Raw genomic sequence first — 23,507 nt, 5'->3', positions numbered from 1 at the left:
ACTAGGAGAGACTGAAAAATATCAATACAATCTAATAAAGAGCAAATGTTCAAGAATCTAAGATGGTGTATAGGTGAGCGTGGTTGACAAAATGTTTTCCAACTGAAGATGCAGTTTATTTATTTATTTGTTCATTGTTGACTGGGTTAATCTACTATCCTCTTTTCAGTGGAGACCTGAGGTGCTATTTATACTGCTAGGGGGAATTTGACCAAGACATCAAAGAACTTCCCATATTCTTTTCTACAGGTGCCAGCGGACCTTTTACATCTACCTGAGCAACCACTAACTCTAGCAGATGAGGCCTGGGTTTAACATGTCATCTGAAGGATGACACACTCAGGGGGCAGCATCCCCTTTATGTTGCAATGAAGTGGCATGTATCATTCTGCCTGGTGTGGGAATATAATCTTCTCCATTCTATACCAAAAGTGAGTGTGCTGCTTGTTGCATCAATGACTTTCATCTGTTTACCAGGAAAGTGCACTGCTGGCCTAGACCTTTTTCACACATCCTCTAGACTGTAAGAACAAGAGAGAAGCAATATATGTTGGAAATTATTCCAGTCAACCAGCATATGTTGGGGAAGACAACAGTAGCGCCGTGGTATAAGAAAAACAAACTCTGGACTTATACTGATCATAAGGATAGACCAGTCTTGGTCACTGGAAATATGAAGCAGAAATTTTAACTAGTGAGTCACCATACTTCCCACATAAGCATTATATGTTTTATTTTCAGAATCCTTGTTCTAAATATATCTGCATGTTGTAAGAATGGACCATAGTATTCTCTAATGGTAGTGCAAGCCATCATCAGATAAAGGGTCCATGTGATATAATTAAATGCAAAGTCATACAAGACCTAGTCAATGCTCTCAAATAAAGTATATTTAATTTACCTGATTCCACAGAAAACACAAATGTTTAACCACACACAAGGCAAGGTTGGAGCTGTAGTTCACCAACAGTTTATTGCACCACAAAATAAAAGAAACATAAGCACTTTCGTTATATAAAAATACATAACTTCATCAGATAAAAGCCAACATTCAAATATTCAAATGGGCCCATATATATATATATATATATATATATATATATATATATATATATGACTTGCATAATCACATGACAAACACCAATTAATGAATTAAAGCAACAATATATACAATGTATAAAAACAGTTAAAAACACATTTAAAAACACATATAACCATTAGTAGATTCCCCAGAAAAAGTGTATATATATATATATATATATATATATAAAAATAATGCGTAAATATGAATGTGAAAAAGCACATATTTTAAAACCAACTAAAAATGTAAATATGTAAATATGTGTGTATAAGTCCATTAACACATATTTATGTGTGAAACCAAGACCAAGTAAAAAGTATAATCCAAGGCAGCGAAGAGCAGCAAGAAACAGCGATGAAGCCAAAGGTAATCTCCACAAAAAGTTTATTCAAACACACAACATAAATTTCTCCAAGTCCTTCTCTCAAACACACAACATAAATTTCTCCAAATCCTTCTCTCAAGCGCTTTTGCTCAGTGCAATACTGAGCTTTGTCAAGATAAAAATGCAGGGCAGAACAACCTTATTTGTAAGTCTCTTAATGAGACCATGTGCTTCGTTAATTAAAACCAGTCAAGTTACAATTAAAATTAATTGGTGACCAATTTAAAATTAAACAGCAAGATGTTGTATGAAATACATAAGCTCCTAAACAAAATACCTTTTGTTAAATATGTTGTAGTTGAAAAATATGTTATTTAAAAGATATGTCATTTGAAAATCACAAAGCATTCATGCATAAATAAATAAATATTGTTATATGTTAATGTCCCATGAAACCACATTTGTAGTGATTGATTCTTATAACACTGTTTAGTGTGCAATAAATATTACAATGGGGTACCACGAATAAATGATGTGAGTAATAAATAGTAATAGATAAAAATCAAATGTTAAAAATACAAGAATTAAAAATAGGGAATATAATCTATGTAACAACGTTTGAACACTTAATACTTGATTATTATTTTTATTTTTAATTCTTGTATTTTTAACATTTGATTTTTATCTATTACTATTTATTACTCACATCATTTATTCGTGGTACCCCATTGTAATATTTATTGCACACTAAACAGTGTTATAAGAATCAATCACTACAAATGTGGTTTCATGGGACATTAACATATAACAATATTTATTTATTTATACACAAATGCTTTGTGATTTTCAAATGACATATCTTTTAAATAACATATTTTTCAACTACAACATATTTAACAAAAGGTATTTTATTTAGGATTTTATGTATTTCATACAACATCTTGCTGTTTAATTTTAAATTGGTCACCAATTAATTTTAATTGTAACTTGACTGGTTTTAATTAACGAAGCACATGGTCTCATTAAGAGACTTACAAATAAGGTTGTTCTGCCCTGCATTTTTATCTTGACAAAGCTCAGTATTGCACTGAGCGAAAGCGCCTGAGAGAAGGATTTGGAGAAATTTATGTTGTGTGTTTGAGAGAAGGACTTGGAGAAATTTATGTTGTGTGTTTGAATAAACTTTTTGTGGAGATTACCTTTGGCTTTATCGCTGTTTCTTGCTGCTCTTCGCTGCCTTGGATTATACTTTTTACATATTTATGTGTATAAATCTATGCTATCTTAGTTTTGCCTTCATTTTTAACACACATCCTATAGATGCAATTTCATTTAAACCTGGGAACCCCGATGCATCAAGGTGCAAAATCCAATACAGCTCACGGTTCTCCAAGAACAATTGCCAGGGACCACCTCTTGTATTCTTTTGCACTTGTTCAATTATAATGAACTTAAAGTGGTGTTCAGAGAATTCCAGAATATGTCTATATAGGGCATTGGTAGTTTATTTTCCCCCTGTATATCGTAATTGTGCTCAAAAATACGTTGCTTCAACATCCGCTCTGTCTTGCCAATATAAAAAGCAGGACAGGCCTGACACAATGCCCCATATACAACACCAGAACTGTTACAATTGTAATGCCCCCTCACTCTAAAATTAAACCCATTGGTAGCAAAAAACTCACCCACATTGATGTATTTACAGTGATGGCATCTCCCACATGGATACATGTACCTATGTTTTAAATCATAGTGTTGTTTACCAATGTTTTCTACCAAGTTTTTGACGTTCAAACCTTTTTTCCATACTATAACTGTTTTTTAACTAATTCTTGATCTAATCTCCCCATCTCTCAACAAAACCTTCCAATTTTTTGCTAGAATCTCCTGGACCGATTTAAAGTCCACAGAGAATATGGTTATAAAGGACAATTTGAAATTGGTATCAGTAGTAGTAACTGTACTCCTCCTATTTACTAGAATAGTTGAATTACATGTACTTACATTATAGTCATGACCATTTTCATCAAGAATGGGAGAATAGAACCCAGATCTTCTCTTGTCCATTACTTCTTTTTAAATATCTTGCACAAAGCTCAGTGCTTTTTATGAAAGGGAGGGCTCTAATAATTCATTCATTCTCTGAATAAGAGTTTTATCTTATTCAAACTTGTAGTACATTTAGCTAGTCCTGTAACTGCAAAGAAAATGAAGTGGGCAACTGAATGAATGAATGAATGAATGAATGAATGAATGAATGAATGAATCAATGAATCAATGAATCAATGAACGAATGGATGATTGAGTGTATTTTGGGACTGCATTTAGCCAGTGGATCCCACACCTGAGATCCTTGAGTTAGACTCAAAAGAAGGGGCAAAATGTGGTTAATTTTGTGAAGCAATATACGATTCACATTTATACTTATCTGCAAGATCTGTTTAAAATGATTACAAAAGTGCACTGTCAATTACTTGCAAATAAGAAAGTGATGAAAAGTTATATAGAGTACTATACATAGATCAAGAATTTTAACAAAGCTAGATTAAGATGCATACTTTTACTATGCCACTTGAAAGGTAAACAACTCTTTATCTTCTATTTAGCATTTCATCAGGATCAGAGATGTTCCAAAGAGTAGTTGAAGATGTAATTGAAAGCTTGGGGGATGTTGTGAGCATAATTATGACCTGCACAACATACAGCTTCCTATGTGGCCTCAGACAGTTTCTTAACATTTTTTCACTGTTTGCTAATCATTCATACCATGCTCTGAAATGTCTTAGCCACAGCTGTTACACTTTCAGTGAAAACTGGTCCATTTTTCACTCTCTCATTGTTTCAGCTACACCTTCTTGGAGCACAAGATTTCTTCTTTAGTCCATTCACTGCTGATGTTGATGTTTTCATCACTATATCCAGGATGTAGACTTTATTTGAATTTTACAATGTCTGTTCTCTTACTGATACACCCTTTGTCTCCTGTGCATCAGGCTGCTTAGAAGACACACTTTGTGGCTGTCAGGATAGCTGCAAATATTAATATGGTTAAGGTATGCAACAACCTGAAGCTTATGGCCCTACTATATTGATTGATTATATATTTTTAGTCAGCCTTCAAATGCAGTATTTTACAAAATTAAGTCTTTTGGTATCGACATGTACCTTTATTTTACTGTTTATTTTAGATTTATCACCATACCCGCAGTGGTGGTGCTGCAGTAGCATTGTCGCCTCACAGTAAGATGCTGTCTGGTTCGATTCTCAGCTAGAGCGTCTTTTGCATGGAGACATGTGTGAATGGGCGTACCTTCGTTGAAGGTTGTGCATCAGGCCTGGCAAGCCAGTACGTAAAAATCAACTGCCAATCATTAGCGGTCCGGAGTTTCGCTGTGGCGACCCCTAACTGGGAAAAGCCGAGAGACACAAATCACCAATATCTTTATCATAAATGGTATTTTAGTTGGTTACTGATTTGGCAGATAAGGGGCTGATTGCAGGAAGAGGAATGCAGAATTTAACTAGTGATTAGCAAGTTCAGGACTCTGTATAAAAAGGAGACTAAGACAACAACTGCTGCTTTTTATATTATCATTTGCTGAAAGACAAAAAGGCAGTAGATTGTAGAAGTGATGTAAAGTGCTAGCAATGGCTAAGAACAAAACAAAACACACTAACAGTTTCCAATAATACTCCACTAAGATTGCTCCTTTAATAGGTTAGCACTTTCATTCATATACTTGTGATGAACTTCTAAGAAAATATTTTTATCTGATGAAGATCATCACAGTTGTGTTGGTGATTGTTGGTGCATTTTGTTTTGCTCTTGGATATTATCTTTTGCATTTGCTCAAGACAGAGGATTGTAGCATTCCGAGTTTATTAAGAAAATATGAGGCAATTCACATGCATGGATAATAAAGATGGATATATTAGATAAAGCAAGGGTAAAATATGACAAGTGGTTGTAGTAAATCTGTCTGGCATCCAGGTTCCCTGTGTACATTCAGAATATAAGTCACAGAATGAACAGGTCCATTCATGAAAGCAGAAATTCATAGAGAATGGCCAACCCTTTGTGTCAATAAGTAATATAACCTCTAGCAATAATGCTAAAACGTACATTAGAGGTTAAAAGCTATGTGGGTAAGCTAGTATTATAACATTGCAGGCATGTTGTTGCTATTCATTCAGTTAAAGCAAATAAAGCAATATGAAATCACTGAGGTATGACATGATTTACCCACGTCTATAGTTTTGGGGAAGTTTGGTTTATCATACATACTGATAAATGAAGATAGAAATAGCTGACACAGTATGTTTCCTCATGCAATGCATATACAATAAGTCAATTTTAAAACCAGGAAAAAAGGGATATGGAATATGGAATATAAATCTTTAGAGATGTGCATTTCCTGCAAGTATTTAATGATACATTAAACAAGAAGTAATCAATTGATAAACTGATAGATAGATAGATAGATAGATAGATAGATAGATAGATAGACAGACAGACGTGTGTGTGTGTGTGTGTGTGTGTGTGTGTGTGTGTGTGTGTGTGTGTGTGTGTGTGTGTGTACGTGTTTATGTTTCAAGATACAGTACTGTAAGGACTAATCACATGCTATAAATTTGGAATTGTGGAGTTTTCTTTAATATAACATTTTTTTTCATTAGGAGACACCACCACAATATATCCAAACTATTGACCTAGAAATTGTTGCATAACAATTAGGTAGGGAGTAAAGTGAATCAAAAAGTGATTTGGAAGGAGTTAAATCAGCACTGAAGTAAATCATAAGCTTTGTGTACAAAACGTGTATTAAGAGGGTGTAGAAGACTGAGCATTTATTCTTAAAGTCTATCTGTGAATTGTAATTTTTAGGGAAGAATCTTGATAGGCCAGTAAGATGAGTGAAACTACTGATTTTAAAATGTTAAATAGAAAATGAACTTGCATGTAAAAGCAAATGGTTTGGGAGAAATTAATATTTCTTTCAAGGATAAGAAGAAAAACTTTTCACAGTCAAACTACAAATGACTAAACAATTGTCTAAGTTGCATAGAGTATGCTAACATTAACAACACAGACTTTAAAGAAAAGAAAACAAAAATTCATGAATTGTGACTGCTAACTTAAATTTCATATAAAATCATCTATTCAAAAGAAGGAAGACAGAAGTTGATATCATAGAACACACTATGAAAGTAGTAGGACTATTTCATGTTGAGTGTGTGAAAACTAACAATTTGAATAAGTTAATTTGACAAAGCAAACTTTAAAAAAATTTAGCTAATATTCATATTTATTAATATAAACATTCTATTGTAATTATCTTGCCTTCATGCAACTACATTATGATAAAACTGGGTTTTTGTAACAGTTTACCCCAAAAACTATACTCATCTTAATGACATATTTCTTTGTATACATCTTGAAATAGTTTTGCTATACTCCTGATTATTGACACTGTATAACATTGTATTGCTACTTAATGCCTTGTAATAATCCTTTATCATTCCTGTTTAATGCCAATTTATAATGAAAATTGTATAATATGTTGGAGCTTTTCTCTCCAGGCCTCTGCTGAAAAAGGGCTCTTCAGCTCAGACAGACAATGCCAGTCAACAAAATATAAAATAAAATAAATAAATAAATAAATAATGCAAAAACAGTGTGCAATAAAAAATCTTTAATGAGTTTTAGACTTAAAAGATACAGCCAAGTAGTTTCAGTATATTAACAGAATTATTTTTTCCATATCTCTTACCAAGTTAGGGACCAGACATGAAGTTTTAAGATAAAGAGAACAGAATATATTTGAGAATCTTGAAATCAAAAAATATCAATGAAAAATTGGAAGTTATAGATCACAACAAGATGTAGGCATGAATAATTTGTTGTAAGATGATTTATGGAACCTAGAAAAGTTTGAGAACTCCTTACATATTGATAACAATATATTTTTTTAATAGATGACATTTTTGTATATCATTAAAAATCCACAAAAACTATTCATTTTAATTACTGCAATTCTAGAAAGCAGATATAATAAGGATTTCCAGCTTGTTAAATCATGTTGAATTAATGACCAAGTTTTACAAATATTAGTATTATAGTTATGACTATTTTGTGAAAATGTAAATCCTAAGTAGTTTAGTGAAGTAGGCAGTCTAATGCCAAATAAAACAAATTGATTGATATGGCAGTAACCATTAGAAGAAATATAATTGCCCTGCTATTGTCAGTGAAATAATTTGAGGAAAGTAGAAAAAAGTGTTAGTAACAGACAAAATAATTGGAATGTCATTCTGAGTGTTTGAAAATAAATATTGTCATTTGCAAAACATGTAAATGTAGAAAGTTTATACCACTAAGACAAGATAATGAAAAGAAAATGTTGAACACAGTTCAATATATAATTTATATGACTAGGTGGAAAGAGGACAGTCTCGATCAGTGGTATTTTTGTTTGGAATTATAAAACCTCACCTTTTAAATAGACACAACTTGAAAAAATTAGAATAAAGAAAGGACATTGAGTTGACAAGTGAATCAGGAAAATGTAGCTTTTATAGCACAATGAAAAGGAATTTAAAGTTTACATGATCAAAAGTCTTAGGAGCATCTATAGCCAACACAAAAATATATTCTTGAATGTTTTTTTATTAAGAATAATGACTCAATGTACTGGAGACTTGTCTATGACTTAAAAACAGACTGGTATATAAATATTGTAGATGGAAAAATCTATTTTATTTGTTTGTGAAAATGGAAGCAACAGTATTTATATTCAGATTAGACAATGGTATAGACCAGTAATTATTTTGGTTTAAGGGGTTCATATTTTGTTTATGTAGAAATATATTTTTTAAGTTAAGATGACAGACCTGGAATGCCTCCCTTTAAGATAATGGTAAATAAGTAATTGTTTATATGCAAAGGTTTTATAAATGTTAGAGTAAGAAATGTCAAGTGGGCCTTATAGTGTTTTTAGAGACTCAGAACTATCAAACAGCTCTTGCGATCATAACATAACATTTAATAATGCTGAATGCTCAACTGCTATTAGATTTCTGAGGAGTAGTATTGGCAGAGCTATAAAGGTATGAAAACAAACCGCAAAGGTTTATAAAATAACAGCAATACAATTTATTACTGTGCTGTTTGCTGCCAGATTAGACAGCAACTACTTGTAGCTTTTGAGTCACATTAAATTTAAATAGGAGAAAAAAAAAATAAGGTGAACATGCAAAACATCTTTTCCTTGCACTTTCAATATCATTCATTTTCTCACATTTGAAACAAGAAATAGACAACACCTAATAAAAGGTAAGCAAATAAATAAAAAAAATTATAATGCAAATAACACTATAACGATAATACTAAAGGTATAATTTTATTTACTGTAACATAATCTGAAAATAAAGTTGGCCATTTTGCTTAGAGTATTAAGCTATGAACTGCTAACAACCATTGGTCTACTGTGTGACTCATAAGTGCTCCCATGAAAACACTAAAAAAAGTCTTTTGTATAAATAAAAAAATAAGAATTCAATAAACGTGTCATAAAATTACATCAGTACAGTAATTAACCTTAATTAACCTGAAGAATGGGTTTAGTGATTCACATAACAGAAAAACAAGCAAAACTATACAAAATGACACACGTGTACACACACACACATACACACACAAACATGCATATTTTTTTTATTTTATTTGTATTTGTTCACCAGGTTAGAACACTAATTATGAACCTTTTTCAGACTCAGCCCAAGAGCTCTAGTTGTTAACTGACTTACTCAGAGTCACACAGTCAATGCAGGTAGATGGAATCAAACATTATACCACTGGACCACAGGAATCATCTCATTAACAGCTCCTTAATCATCGGAGTCAACTGACATACAACTACGATATACAGCAGTACAATATCAGAAAACACAACCTAAGCTATTGGATATATGAGGATAAAGCTGTGACAAATATGATAAATAGCAATATATTATTAACAAACATAACTGCAGATATGTGGAGTTTAAGGATAAAGCCCTGATTATGAACAAGTGAGCCAAGACTGAATAGCCATTTGGGTATGGAATAGGTAGAAAGGGGAAAGTAGGAGTGAATGATCAATGCCACCTTCCTGGAGGTTGGTGTTGGACAACACAGCGAGCTGTTTTTCTCGCTTGCAAGAGTACATGTGCACAGCACTTGCAGTTCCAGGATTTTAGGATGTGGTCTTGCTGATCTCAAGCTGGGGATTGTAGTCGTCATGGAGCATGTGTAGTGAAGCATCCACACATCAGGGGAAATACTACTCCTAAATTATGAAGGTTCTCATGGCAGCCCTAGCAGCAGAGTTAAAGCCCAAACCAAAATGTCCCTATTGTCTGACTATATTATGGCCATGCAACAAATTGCCCTTGCCTTGGTACTGGGGACTGAATTGGCCATAGAAACAGTTCAATTGTCTGTAGGCACAGGGGCCAGAAAAAGACACTGGGAAAAAAAATCACAGATAGGCCATCTTCTAAGTAAAATAATTTTACCCAAAATGGGCATTATTCAGCAATAGCAGATCTTCCAGGGATGAGAGACCAACTGCTCCCTAACAGTCTTTCCCTGTAATGTCCACACTCACAATCATTATATATATATATATATATATATATATATATATATATATATATATATGTATATAGATATATATGTATATATATATATATATATATATATGTATATATATAGATATAGATATTGATATAGATATTGATATAGATAACTAGATATAAGATAGGTATAAATGTAATAATAAAAAGTTTTAGATGCTTTTAATTATTAGATTGCTGTTCATAGTGCAGAATTCATAGCATGCTATTCACTCTTTACAAAGAGCACAGACTTGCTCAGAATTTCTGCACCATTAGTAGTAACAGCTGATTTTACTCTCTTTTTCTTCTGCTTTTGTTTTCTGAATTTTGCATATTATTAGCTAACATTTGAGCGTGCTCATTAATATCCATACAGATGGACACATGCACACACACACACACACACACACACACACACACACACACACACACACACACACACACACACACACACACACACACACACACACACACAGAATCAGTCATCTGCTGATTGCTATGTCATTGAAGCACACTAAGTGAAATGGCAGTTAGTGAAAATGCAATATCTTTTGACAGGCCTCTCAACCGTTTCTGTTTCAGAGGAGAATTTCTGTTTTCAGGCTTGAATCACGTGATTTTTTTTTAAAGTCTAAAACATAGAAAACCACACTGTATGACCAACATACTACTGTCAACAATAATTTGAAAATAAAGGGCACAAATTTTCCATCTCCTATTTTCTTAAGTAAAAATATATAACCCTGACTGTTTGAATTTTGCAAACCAGTTCATTTAAGTCTGCACATCTTACACTATGTCTTCGATAATGTGCTTATATTTTTCCATCATTCTGTCAGTCTGTTTTAAACATGTTTTTAAGTAGCATCCCTCATTTCTACTGAAAGCTGGAAGAGTTATGTGCTGACTGGTGTTCAAATGTAATGCTAATTAGATGTCTAGATATTTAGCTGGATTTTACTTTTCAAGGGTCTTTATTCCTATCTTCAATTGGCTTGATTCCTAATGACTTGTTCTCAATGTATGTGGCCACTCTTTTGGAATCTGGTCACCTATTTATAGGCTGTATACCAAAATAAGTGTCACTGAGAGCAACTCTTCCAGAATCTTGTCCACTATCTGCAGGTTGAAATGTGTGTCTCTGCAATTTGCACATTTTTGTGAAATGGTGGACCTGGAATTGATTTAAATAAGCTTTTGAGTTTCAGAGGGTCTTGCTATACACATAAACCAGATGATTTATTTTATGTTCATTTTTTTGTTATTGTTAACCCACATTCACACACACACAAATGCACATACACGCATACACACACTGTGTGTGTGTGTGTGTGTGTGTGTGTGTGTGTGTGTGTGTGTGTGTGTGTGTGTGTGTGTGTGTGTGTGTGTGTGTGTGTGTGTGTGTGTGTGTGTGTGTGTGTGTGTGTGTGCATGTATACACATATTTATAAACACATATATAGATGGGTGAATAGATGATATAGATGTATATGAGACAGAGATAGATGCAGTAGACATATATGAGAAATTCACTGCAACAGATTTTTAGTACATCAGGTTGCAAACTCTAATCAGCAATTTAAAAGAAAAGAAAAAGGCAGCTCTTCTTTTAGCCACTAAAGGGAAAGAAGAAAAAAAAAAAAAAAGCACTTTCATCTTCTGGTCATTACTGGCTCCTGCGGAGGTCTCACAGCCGCAGACCATAACAAACATAAACCAGGTTTGCTGCAAGTTGATTTGTAGGTTAACCATTAACAGTAAATTTTCATCTCACAGTTTTCAGAGAGTAAACCCCTAAACATGTTTTTTACTGTAGAATTATGACAGATGTCTTCATATTGCGTCTTGCAGAACTACATGTTACAGAGCTGAAAGGTTGCTCAAAATATAACCTATTCAGGATTTTAAAATGTTGATTGTGAAGACTGTCTCTCTCGGCCATCACCAGCACCACAAATGTTTCATTTTTTTAATGTCTTAGCCAGTAACACTGTTGCAAATATGAAAAAAAAGCTGCAACTCTTAGGTCAAAGGTGCATGTATGAAAGAGCAAGGATCCACATCAAAGTTATGAACTTCAGCTAGCATATGCAAACTGCTGGGACCTGCTGGGACCAGTCTGTTACTCCCATATGCAGAACTACTTACTGTGTATTTGTAATGGTGGATAAGAACTGCTGGGTTTGGACAGGAGTCCATTTGCTCTGCTTGAAAGACTCCTTGCCATGGGCAATGTCTATCATCAGAGTACAAGATATGTGGCAGAAGTTAGTGCAACTCTCATGGGAAAAGCCTATGAAGGCCAGATGGGCACTTTAAAGCCATTTTTTTTTTCTGTCTCTCTCTTCCTGACACTGTTTTGATTAGAAATCCTTGGCTAACTCTTTCTTTTTGCCTTGACATATACTAAAATAGCAAAGTCTTTGAAAGTTAGTACACAAAAACGTCATGAAATGTTAGATACAGATTTAATTATGATAATGCATTTCCTTACTTAGCTTAAGTTTAACCAATAATGACAATAATGAACTCATAAATCAATCAACAGACAATATGGCAACTGCATTCTGTGCCACTGAATGCAACATTATATTAATGCTTCATACAGAATGCTTTACCAGAAAAGAAAACAGGGTACACTTTGATAGGTTTGTGTATCTGTGCAGTCACGGAGGACATGCTGCTGATGTAGAAAAGTTTGAGTAAATATAATAAATAAAAGTCATTAATGTCAGTGATCTCTTGGAGTGCAGCTTTTTGCATCCCACAGTGACCCCTTAGGAAATGTTAAGATATACATTCAGGTGCAGTTGAAAAAATAGTTTGTTACCATGTGAGTAATACTTTTTTACATCATGGGAAGAACTAAATTTCTCCAATTTTAAGACAGTGTATATAAACAGTGACTAAAAAATGATTACTGAATCCATACCCCCACTCCAGCTTCCAGTAAGAAAGAGTACTGAAACTAAACAATGCTCTGCATGCATATTAAGTGGATACAAATAATGGTTCTTAGTAATGTGAACTGATAAGCTAAGGGTACATGATGTCATGATTTTGTGTCTATGTAATGATGTAACAGGGTGTCACACTCTCTTTCCATGACAGAATGAATCCTTTCCAGAATAAAAGAGAAAACATTTGCATATCTATTATATCTGCAGACATACGCACACACGTGTGTGTGTGTGTGTGTGTGTGTGTGTGTGTGTGTGTGTGTTTGTGTGTGTGTGTGTGTGCGCGTGTGTGTGTACGCATGCGTGCATCAACACCTCTGCTGCCACATCCGAAATGGAGCAGACATATGACCCTGCATCAACCATTGGATCTTAACAGCCTTGGTGCATCAGTTGCATGTCACAAAGTAATAACAAACATCACTAATAGCAAATGCTAAACCATAACCTTTAACATCACTCTGACATGATCAGAACCTTAAAAAATAACATACTTTTTCATTTTTTGCAACCAAAATAGCACTGATAACCATATGTTGCAATCTGGTAGTACAAGAAATCTGGGCAAAGCATAAAATGGGGGGGGGCAAAGGCACACAAATAAGAACAGATTTTAAATATTACTCATAAACTTAGCGAGTTACTAGAACAGGGTTTGTTTTAGCATGCATTTTCTGAAGGATATGAAGTCTTACACTCAATCGGATCTCATTATTTGGTGACTTCAATACAAAGTGATTTGCCAAAAAAACAGATATTTTATGAGAAAGACACCAAAAATATAAGGCAAAAATTTGGATATTTTATGAAAATCTGAACAGTTGAGAAGCATGCTAACAACTATCCCTATCAAAACTCAGTACATGATAACTTGTATACTGTATCTAATGGTAACATTCTATTATACACATAACCCCCAACCTAATTATTGTTAATAAGATCAAAGCATTGGCATAAGTGACAGTCACAACAGTACAAAGATCATTCCCTGGACTCCATTTAAAAATTTGTTAATGAATATCCAGCAATGTAGGGACCCTTCATCTTATGAATACAAACATGAAGCTCTTTCAAGATATTGGGGAGGGGTAGTAATTTCCGGTATCTGAGATGACCAGGGTTCCTATAGTTAAATTTGGTTTAGTCAGTGCATAGTGTAAAATAGCAGTTGGTAAACAATATTATAAAGTTTTCAAAGACAGAATTATTGATTAGGGGGACATCCATCTCTTTTCACAGCAGAATGCATTTTTGGTCAGAAAGCTTTTTTACGAAACAGGAAAGCAGTACATGCACAATATCTGCATTTTGACACCTGCACCTCCAGGAATGCCCAGTTACCATCTCTACCTTGTGTAATTGCTTAGTGGTGCCATGCATGAATACATTTATACTATGGACATATTCAAAGTTTTCACACACTGTAGGATAATTATCCTGCTTCTTCTCTAGTAGCGCCTATTGAATATTATTTTCCTAAATTGCCTTTAACCTTGACTCACCCTTCTAACATGTTTCTTATAATAATCTATATGTCTTGGACAATAAACCTGGGTATAGTATGATTACCCCTTCCTTAAAATACAATATTCTTATATGCAATTAAGATGAGGTAGAGCAGGAATGTTTATCTTCCTCAGTTGCATTTACTGTTACCACTCCAAGTCTAAATCCTGTTTTTGGACATGGTAAGCAGTCAGTGAAGAGCACATAATGACAATATCTGACCAAAATAAAGTATCATAATTAATCCATTGTCTCCATCATAGTATTTTACCATCTGACATGTTTCTATCATTATTAACAAATCCTGTGTACGAACCTCCGACCCACGTCTGTCTCAAGGATCACGTCACATTTAGCTTTCCATGTCCCCTAGGGACCAAAATGTAATTTTTGCAACATGCTGGAATGATTGCAAGAGTGAACACAGATTCTTTATTTCTGTTTATTATGCTGACACAGAGAATGAAATCTTTGAGTTGTTAACGAGCTTCTTCCTATGCCAAAGGTAAAAAGTTTAAATCTTTCCACTGTAGTTTATCTATTATGTGGCAATAGAAAAACGGGGTTACGCTCCTTAATGGTCTACATGAGTGCATGCCTTATAATTCCCTTTGAAGTACACAGAACCAAATGTGATGAGAAGATTCTCTTGCTGACATGTATTGATATAAAATGGTGCAGTTAGCATACAGGAAAAGGTTCAAAAACAGTAATTCACCCTTAAAGATTACAGTTATCAAAGAATGACGTGATGTTCTATGGGATGTGAGCCACATAGTCAAGTAATGCCGCCTGCAAGGATTCTGTATATTAATTCCAGAATTTTTATTTTAGTTTCATTTGGATTTTTAACCATATTGACACATGAATACATAAAGTACAAGAAAGAAGAAAGCAAGCAGATCCACTGTTTATCTACAAGAAAAATATTTCTATTATGTATTTCAAATAAATCTTCTTAAATTTACATTTTTTTCTCCTTCAACATGATGAAAATTTTCTTTTGCATATAGTATTGTATTTTACGTTTGTGAATGCATGCCTCACTGACTCATTGCATTTATATTCCTTATAATAGTTTCAATATAAGTATTGTATAATGCCCTTGAAGGGCTCCCATATGTAAGATTTATCTGCAAGAGTTTGCATACCCTCAAGTTACAGCTGGCATCCACAACCTTCAATTTCTCAGTTAACAATCACCATGCATCTTATACATCTACTATCCTGTCATCTACCTCTTTTACCTTTCTCTATTCCCATCTTCCCTTTTTCTTTCCATGTTTGCCTCCAACCATTTTTGGTTTCCCAAAAAGCTTTTCCTCATCAAGCCACCTTCATTCCTGTTCTCTATTCCCATTTCCAGCATTTTCCGTCCTTCCCCGCCTGCAATGTTCAGCATTCCTAACTTGCCTCAACCTCTTTACCAAACATCTTGATCCACGTCCCACATGCTTGTATCCAAAGTTCCTGGAGCCACCTGCTTGCATACAACATGTATAAATGACTGTCATTCCCTTCTTTACTGCTCTAACAATTAACTGTCACCCCCCCCCCCTTGTATATTCTCAAAGGTGTTCTATAACAGTAGCAAATCAAATGCCAATAAATGGCACCTACTGGTCTGAATGACTTTGATGTCTGAGCCACATCTCATAACCCAATTCCATATTCTTTCATTATCCCATTAATTGTCCTCGTTTATCCATTGCATCCTCGGTTTGTCCATAGTTCACTACTCAAAATCCTAGATGGTTGTAAATATATCCTATTCTGCCTTTTTTGATATGTTCTCACTCTTGTCCATAACTTCTTTTCTCACTGAACGTCTCTCCAAACTTTCTCTCCTTAATCTTCCTCATAAGTTTTCCCAGGCTACTTTACTAATAGCTTGAAAACTAGTCAATCTATCCAGGCTAGTGTATATTTCTTTTCTATCTGGTCAAAACTCATTTGCTGTCCTTTTCCCTCTGTGCTTTTATATGTATCTGTATTTATATCTATAGTCCCTCCCATCTTACTATCATTTTCTCTTTTTCGTTTGAAATGCCCATGTTCCATAAACTGATGTTCTCTTTATTTCCTTTCGGTAAACTATTGCCAGATATCCGTTTGCCATTTTGTCAATGTCAACTTATATGTTATTGAACACTTCTCCATATTGCCCTTTTCTGTCTTCTTCCAAATAGAACCAGCCCATCTCCCCATTACTAAACCCTCTTAAATTTTGATCCAGACTTCCAGAGGTTTGGGCATCCTACTGTTACAAGCCTGAAACAGAAATTTAGGAGAATGAGCATTTCAGAAGCTGTTAATCTGACTGAAAAAAAAATATTTTGCTTCTTTTATACTCTGATCTTTCCTTCTTCTCCTTTAGAATGGAGTATGTATTCAGTTTTACCTGAGAGGTATATTGGGATCCTAGTGTTATACCCAAACACGAGTGAAGCTCTTGATATTTAATGCTTTTAGCTAATATATATGCTTTGTCCACTTAATAACTAGTTTTCAGTAGTTACAAAACTGAAATATCTCTATTACTACAGATAAATGATGTTTCAATAAACATCACAGCATTACTGATGTTGATTTGAGAGCCTTCCATCTGGAAAATGTAGTCACTGGCAAATAAGTCTTATGTGATAATATTATTTTCTCTACAGCTGTATTCAAAGTACCTGTGATTCTGGTGGAGATAAAGATTAATAGCTTCAGTTACCATAACAAACAGCAGGCACTCTTGCAGAGTTTGTTTGCCAATGCTGAAGGTTGAAGAGTTTTGGTAGTTAGTCACTATGTGGGTAAGTGGATTAGTATATAATAATCTGCAACATAAGAGGAATGATTTTCTGATCCCATGGCAACTTAAGGATTCCCATGGAAGCTCCCACCTTTCTGGGAGCTCAAGACCTTATTAACATCAGTAAAGAGGGCAACCATTGAGGACCCTGAGTCAATAAAGTACTGATGGATGTTTAGAAAGAGCCTTATAAGATCCCTGCTCCCTTGATACCTTTTGACAAATCCATACCGTATAATGTCCACTAACCCCCCAAAACATGGGCAATAAGTTTAGTGTCAGTATAGATAAAGAAAATTGAAGGACTACTAATGCATTTGCTGTTAGAAAATGGGATAATTGTTATGAGTCCCTATGAAAAAATTAGTTCCCCTTTCAAAATGACCAAAATTACATGATTAATAAGTGTTTCCTTAGCTCCTGTTTAAAGACCTTGTAGAAATGAGTGGAGGGGCCATTTATCCCATGGGCTTTACCCAAGCAAAGTTAAATAATACTCTTCAGAACATCCCCAAACAGCCTGCAGAGCATCCACAATGGTAAAAGGTTTATTTCAGTCTCAAGGTCTGGAGGTTCATAGGTTCATAGGTGTTTATTATGCTAATGAGCACAGGGGCCTTTTTAAGCCTAGCCATGCATCGTAAATCTCTGACAAGCTCTGATACCCTTGATAAGTGTAAGTATGGGCCTGGGAGATGAACCATTTACAGGTTACCTCTGTTTATTACAGACGTAGGTGCCAAATCAGGGATGAATTTCTGGTTTATCATCCAATTGTCTAAGTTGCACTTGAATTGGGTTAGGGATGAACTTTGCTTCACATGGATGGGGAGCCTGTTCCATAGATGGGGTTGTCTCTGGGATACATAACCTGTCTCTCCAGCAGGTCTTATTTATATTACAGGAAAGGTTTAAATCTTTATAACAGGTAATTCTGGTGCTGTTTGTTTTGTGGATATACAGGAGGTCCATCAGATTGGGGTCTGACAATGTCCTGCATGCCAGGCATAAATCTTCCTTCAAAAGCCTGTAGGAGACAGAATACAGGGACAGGTCCTTGAGGCAGTCTGCATAGGGCATATTACTTACACCCTGTATTCTTTTAGGGAGGAACCTCTGTGGATGTTCCAGTTGTTGGATATGCCTGATTAGGTACATACCAAAGAGGGGCTTTGTACTCAATGATAGGTCTGATGAATGTCGAATAAAGTGGAACAATGACTTCCTTGGACTTAGATGCCATACCTTTGTTTATAAGTTGTGAAACATAGAATGATCTCCTCGCCACTGTAGATACATAATGATCAAAGGCTAGATTACTATCTACGTGTGTCCCAAAGTCCCTGACTACTGGGTCAATTCTAAGAGGTGTGTTGTCAATATGATAGTTACCAGGGATGGATGACTTCCCAAAGGATACTATTATGTATTTCTTGGCATTCAGTTTTAGTCCATGGCTCTGAAACGAGTTGTTTGCCCATGTCAGCTCCTCCTGGAGAACATTTGTGTCAATGTGAGATTCACTGACAGCTCCTAATTTGCAATCATCTGCAAATTTAGTCAGCCAGAGACCATTGACATTGGCCTTGACTTCTGAGAAGTAAATTCCAAAAAGGAGCAGTCCAAGGACTGATCCCTGAGGGACTCCACTTGTGACTGGTCTCTTTGTAGAGGTGGATTCCCCAGTTCTAACTTCCTGGGTCCTGTCTGAGAGCCATTTGGCTATCCACTGGGTGAAATATGGGTTTGTACCTAACCTCTTGAGTTTGTCAACAATACTTAACTGGGGTATTGTGTCAAATGCCTTTGCCAGTTCAAGGTAGGCAGTGTGAATGACTTTGCCTTCATCCATTGCTTTGGTGACCTTCTCGAAGGAGTCCACCAGGTTGAGTAGGCATAATTTGCCCTTGATGAAACCAAACTGGGTTGGTTCCAGGGTCTGGAGGTTTATTAACTCTCTGTTGATCATCTCCATGATAATTCTTTCCATGGCTTTACATATAAGTCTAGTGAGACTTACGGGTCTGTAGTTTCCAGTGTCTGTAGATGGCTCACCTTTGTGCAGAGGGATGATTGTTGCCTTTCTCCATTCTTGAGGCATGAAGCCTGTTTGGATGCTACAGTTAAATAGTAAGTCCAGAGGCCCTAATAGGTTATGTTTCATGCTATTTAGAAGGCATCCTGGCATATTTTCTGGGCCCATTAATGCAGTGTTCTTGGTCTTAGAGAGAGCATTAAAGACTTGTTCCCAAGTGATAGTAGGGGGAGTTATATTTGATGATATTTCCTGAGAGAAGGTTGACGGGGCAAGAGAGATGAAGCTGGAGAGGAATTTGTCAGCCAGGAGGTTTGCTATATCTTCTAGCTCAGTATAGGTGGCTCCTTTTACAATGAGCTCTGCACACAATTGTGTATTGCCTTTGAGGTTGTGGACATAGCTAAAGAATGCTTTGTGGTTGTCCTTGGCCTGGGAGGCCAAACTTACCTCAAATTTGGCTTTGGTAGACTTTATTTGTCATCAGAGATGTTTGTTTAGTTTTGTGAGAGTACTTTTATTCTGCTGGGTGCTGCACCTCCTAATTTTTGCCATGATTTTCTTCCTCTTGTTATACAGCCGATTGGTTTTGTGATTCCACCAGAGTGGCTTGTTTTTTGAATTAGCTCTGTATTTCTTCCTGGTGGGTACAGCTGCCTCTATGCAGCTATTAACATGCTTGTGCAGGGTTTCTGTGAACAGTTCTTCATAAGCAGAAGTGTTCTCAGGGTTTATGGAGGCTTGAAATTTTTCCAGGTTCTCACTTAATAGCAGGAGTTTAGCCTTAGAATAGTTCCTGAATATTCCCGGTTTAGCTGGAGGTCCAGGTTTGATTTTTACTTCAAAGGAGACCATTTTGTGGTCTGACCTTACCAGGGAAGGCATTACAGTAGGGGATGTGCAGCAGTCTCCCATATTAGTGAGGGCCAGATCCAGTATAGTTCCACCCCTGGTTGGTGTACTGACTATCTGGTCCAGGGAGTTTGTGTTTACAAAATCCAGGAATCTCTGTGCATGTATATTTGGTGTTGTGTATAGGATTAGTGAGACCAGCTATGTTATATGGGTTGGAGACAGTGTCACTGACAAAAAGGCAGGAGTCAGAGCTTGACGTGGCAGAGTTGAAGATGTTAAGATTTGCACTGGGCGTGACGAGGATGGACAGGATTAGGAATAAGTATATTAGAGGGTCAGCCCAGGTTGGAAGGTTTGGAGACAAAGCCAAAGAGGCAAGATTACGTTGGTTTGGACATGTGCTGAGGAGAGATGCAGAGTATATTGGGAAAAAGATGCTAAGGATGAAGCTGCCAGGTAACTGGAAAAGAGGAAGGCCTAAGATAAGGTTTATGGATGTGGTGAGAGAGGACATGCAGGTGGTTGGTGTGACAGAGCAAGATGCAGAGGACAGGAAGAAATGGAAACAGTTGATCCGCTGTGGTGACCCCTAACAGGAGCAGCCAAAAGAAGAAGAATATAGGATTCCCAGTTACTAGTGGGGTAATTTGAGATTTGGATACATATTATATTAGAAAGGAAAGGCATTTTTATATCGACATGTAGAAATTATGGAAAAAAATGTTGATGATCATGTGGCAGTAATCTTTGACACCTTTGCAATCTGCTAAGTACTCAATAACCTGTCCCTGTCTTCTTTCTTTTAACTGCTGTGCCAATAATTTGAGGCATGAATATGTTTATCCCAAAACAATGCTTATATTTTATATCCATCTCACACACTCCTAGTAAAATGAATTGTTCTTTAGTTTGTCCTTCTGGCTATGATCTGAGAATGAAAAGTGAGATCTGTTTTACCCTTCTTTTCAAATATTGCCTCTAGATGCCTCAACTTATTTTTAATACTGCAATTTCATGTTCATATTTCATAATTCATTGGCAGTCCAATGTTTAGAACGCCTCCAAGATCCCAAATTTCAAATCTTCTCATGTTACAGTATATGAACCCTCTGCTCCTTTAATGTACCAAAAACTCCATAGCAGACCCTTGTAATGAACTAACACCTTCCTTTTCAATTTATGTGAGTCCTTACTTCACATGCTATTAGAACTCAGCCATATAAAACCCTTAATTTCCAATGAAATTAAACTATTATCTGATAAATATGAAGGTGGAATGTCTACTTTATTTACTTAATGGAGTTGGGAGGAACTTCATAGGACATAATCATTCCTAATTCATACTACCAAGGCAAGTGGGATGTATGTGAAGTCTCTCCATACATCTAAAGCTATGTTATTCCTGGCAGAAACATATGGCTGTGAGAGCTGGACTATAATAAGGCTGTTCACTGGAAAATCAATTTTTTTGAACAGTGATGTTAAAGAAAACTTGAACATTTTATGGACTGCAATAAGACACACCATAAGGAAACAAACCAGGACTTCTGTTCTCTGGAAGGTCTGATAACTCAAAGACAAGACAGTATTCACTACAGAAAACAATAATGCTGGAAAACACCAAAGGCATATATGGGAGAAACTAGGCTAAGTTGGATCAATAGTATTACTGTAGTAATGAATAAGAATTTGCATGAAATTAAAGAAGTAGGCGCCGAAAGGCCTACTTCTATGAAGTCCTTAAGATCATGAAAAGTTGGACTTGATTAAATGACTACACAAAAACAACAAATGGTAACTTTTATTTTATGGTACTGCATCCCAGGTTTATGGATTTATTTTTTTTAATTAAAACTGACATAGGGATGAATTACTAGGTAGAAAATCAAAATAGTCTACCAAGAGAAATATAAAAGTGCATCTAAGGTATGCCTCTACTTATGAGTGCCATGGTAATTATTGATAAAATACTGAAATTATTTTAAAAACATTCTAGACAGTATATAAGCTTTGAAATTATTTATTTTTTTTGCTTTTGCAGAATTCAGTTACGTGTGTGCATTCATTTTTAGAAGAAAATGTCTTAGTTTTAGAATTCAGCTTTTCTAACACATATCACTAATAACATTGTTTTCATTTATCTAAGGAAAACAACTTTAATCAGCATAAACTCAAATGGATTTTAAGTTCAGATAGTGCATTCTTCCATGACAGCTGTAATAGATTAACTGCATTGCTTATGCTTGACAGAAAAAAGTCAGATGGTCATCACCACTGATACACAGAAGTATCTGTCTTTCTGTTAAGAACTAGTACAATGTTATGTCCTCCTAGTATGTGAGTAAGGTTTGCCAGTGCATGCTATGAGAAGTACAACATTGTATTTAGAGTTAATGATCTGACTGATTGATAGACATACATTTCTAAAGTATATAAAAAAGTTAATTGTAGCAAAATATGATGCCAAATAGAGTTAAACAGAATTAAAATCTGTAATCTCCAAATGCAGCATATCCTTTCACCGATACCTGATCACACATGTTCACTGTTTCACAAAAAGAACAGAGTGGGATATTTACATTCTCTGCTATATCACATAAGAAATTGTTGTGGAGATATGCAAATATATACATAAACAGTTCTGTCAGAATAATACATGGACTGGAATAGTTCCTTTGTTTGTCTGAGTCATCAAAATAAAAAAATATAAATTCAGTTAGAGGATTATTATATTATTTTTCAGCTCAAAATCCTAATTTGAATTATAGTTATATAGCGAAGGAGAAGATAAAGCTTTTTTTTTACAGCATTTTATTAGAATTGCCTGTTTTTGTTGTCATTCACACAGTACTGGAGAGTGTTTCTTACACCCTGCAGACACTTATACATAGGTCAACGCAGACATCCTTCTTTTTGTTTGTCCACTGTTACATTAGCAGATTATACTGTAAGTGTGCTTTAACTATATTTAGTTGCATGTTGTAGTTTACCTTCTGTATACTCAAAGCAAGGGTTGCTTTGGGGGTCTACAGAAGAGTCAGTTTCATGAGAGACCCCCTCAGCATAAGTAATAGAATTAGAGGCCCCTAGCAACATAATCAGGGACAGGGAGCTCACAGCAGACTTGCCAAAGTGCTAGAGATACATTTCCCTAAATTATAGGTTAGTGTTCACGTCTTAATGAATTTTCCAGCATTAATACTGATGCAGCTTTTTTACAGTGGGGAGAACAGAATATGTTCTACCCATCATATGCATTGTTTCTAAATTAACTTATACACCATGGC

General features: G+C 35.3%; 1 protein-coding gene across 9 annotated transcripts in view; it reads right to left on the bottom strand.

The window, feature by feature from the left end:
* Positions 1 to 23,507, bottom strand: part of EYA1 (EYA transcriptional coactivator and phosphatase 1) — a 398,871-nt gene that overhangs the window by 270,659 nt on the left and 104,705 nt on the right. The gene's annotated exons all lie outside the window — the stretch shown is intronic.

This window comes from Protopterus annectens, chromosome 3.part1 (genome assembly GCF_019279795.1).
Source record: "Protopterus annectens isolate FY-2018-M chromosome 3.part1, PAN1.0, whole genome shotgun sequence".
Taxonomy (NCBI): domain Eukaryota; kingdom Metazoa; phylum Chordata; order Ceratodontiformes; family Protopteridae; genus Protopterus; species Protopterus annectens.
Note: the sequence above shows the minus strand (reverse complement) of the source record. Positions and strands in the feature narration are given on the sequence as shown.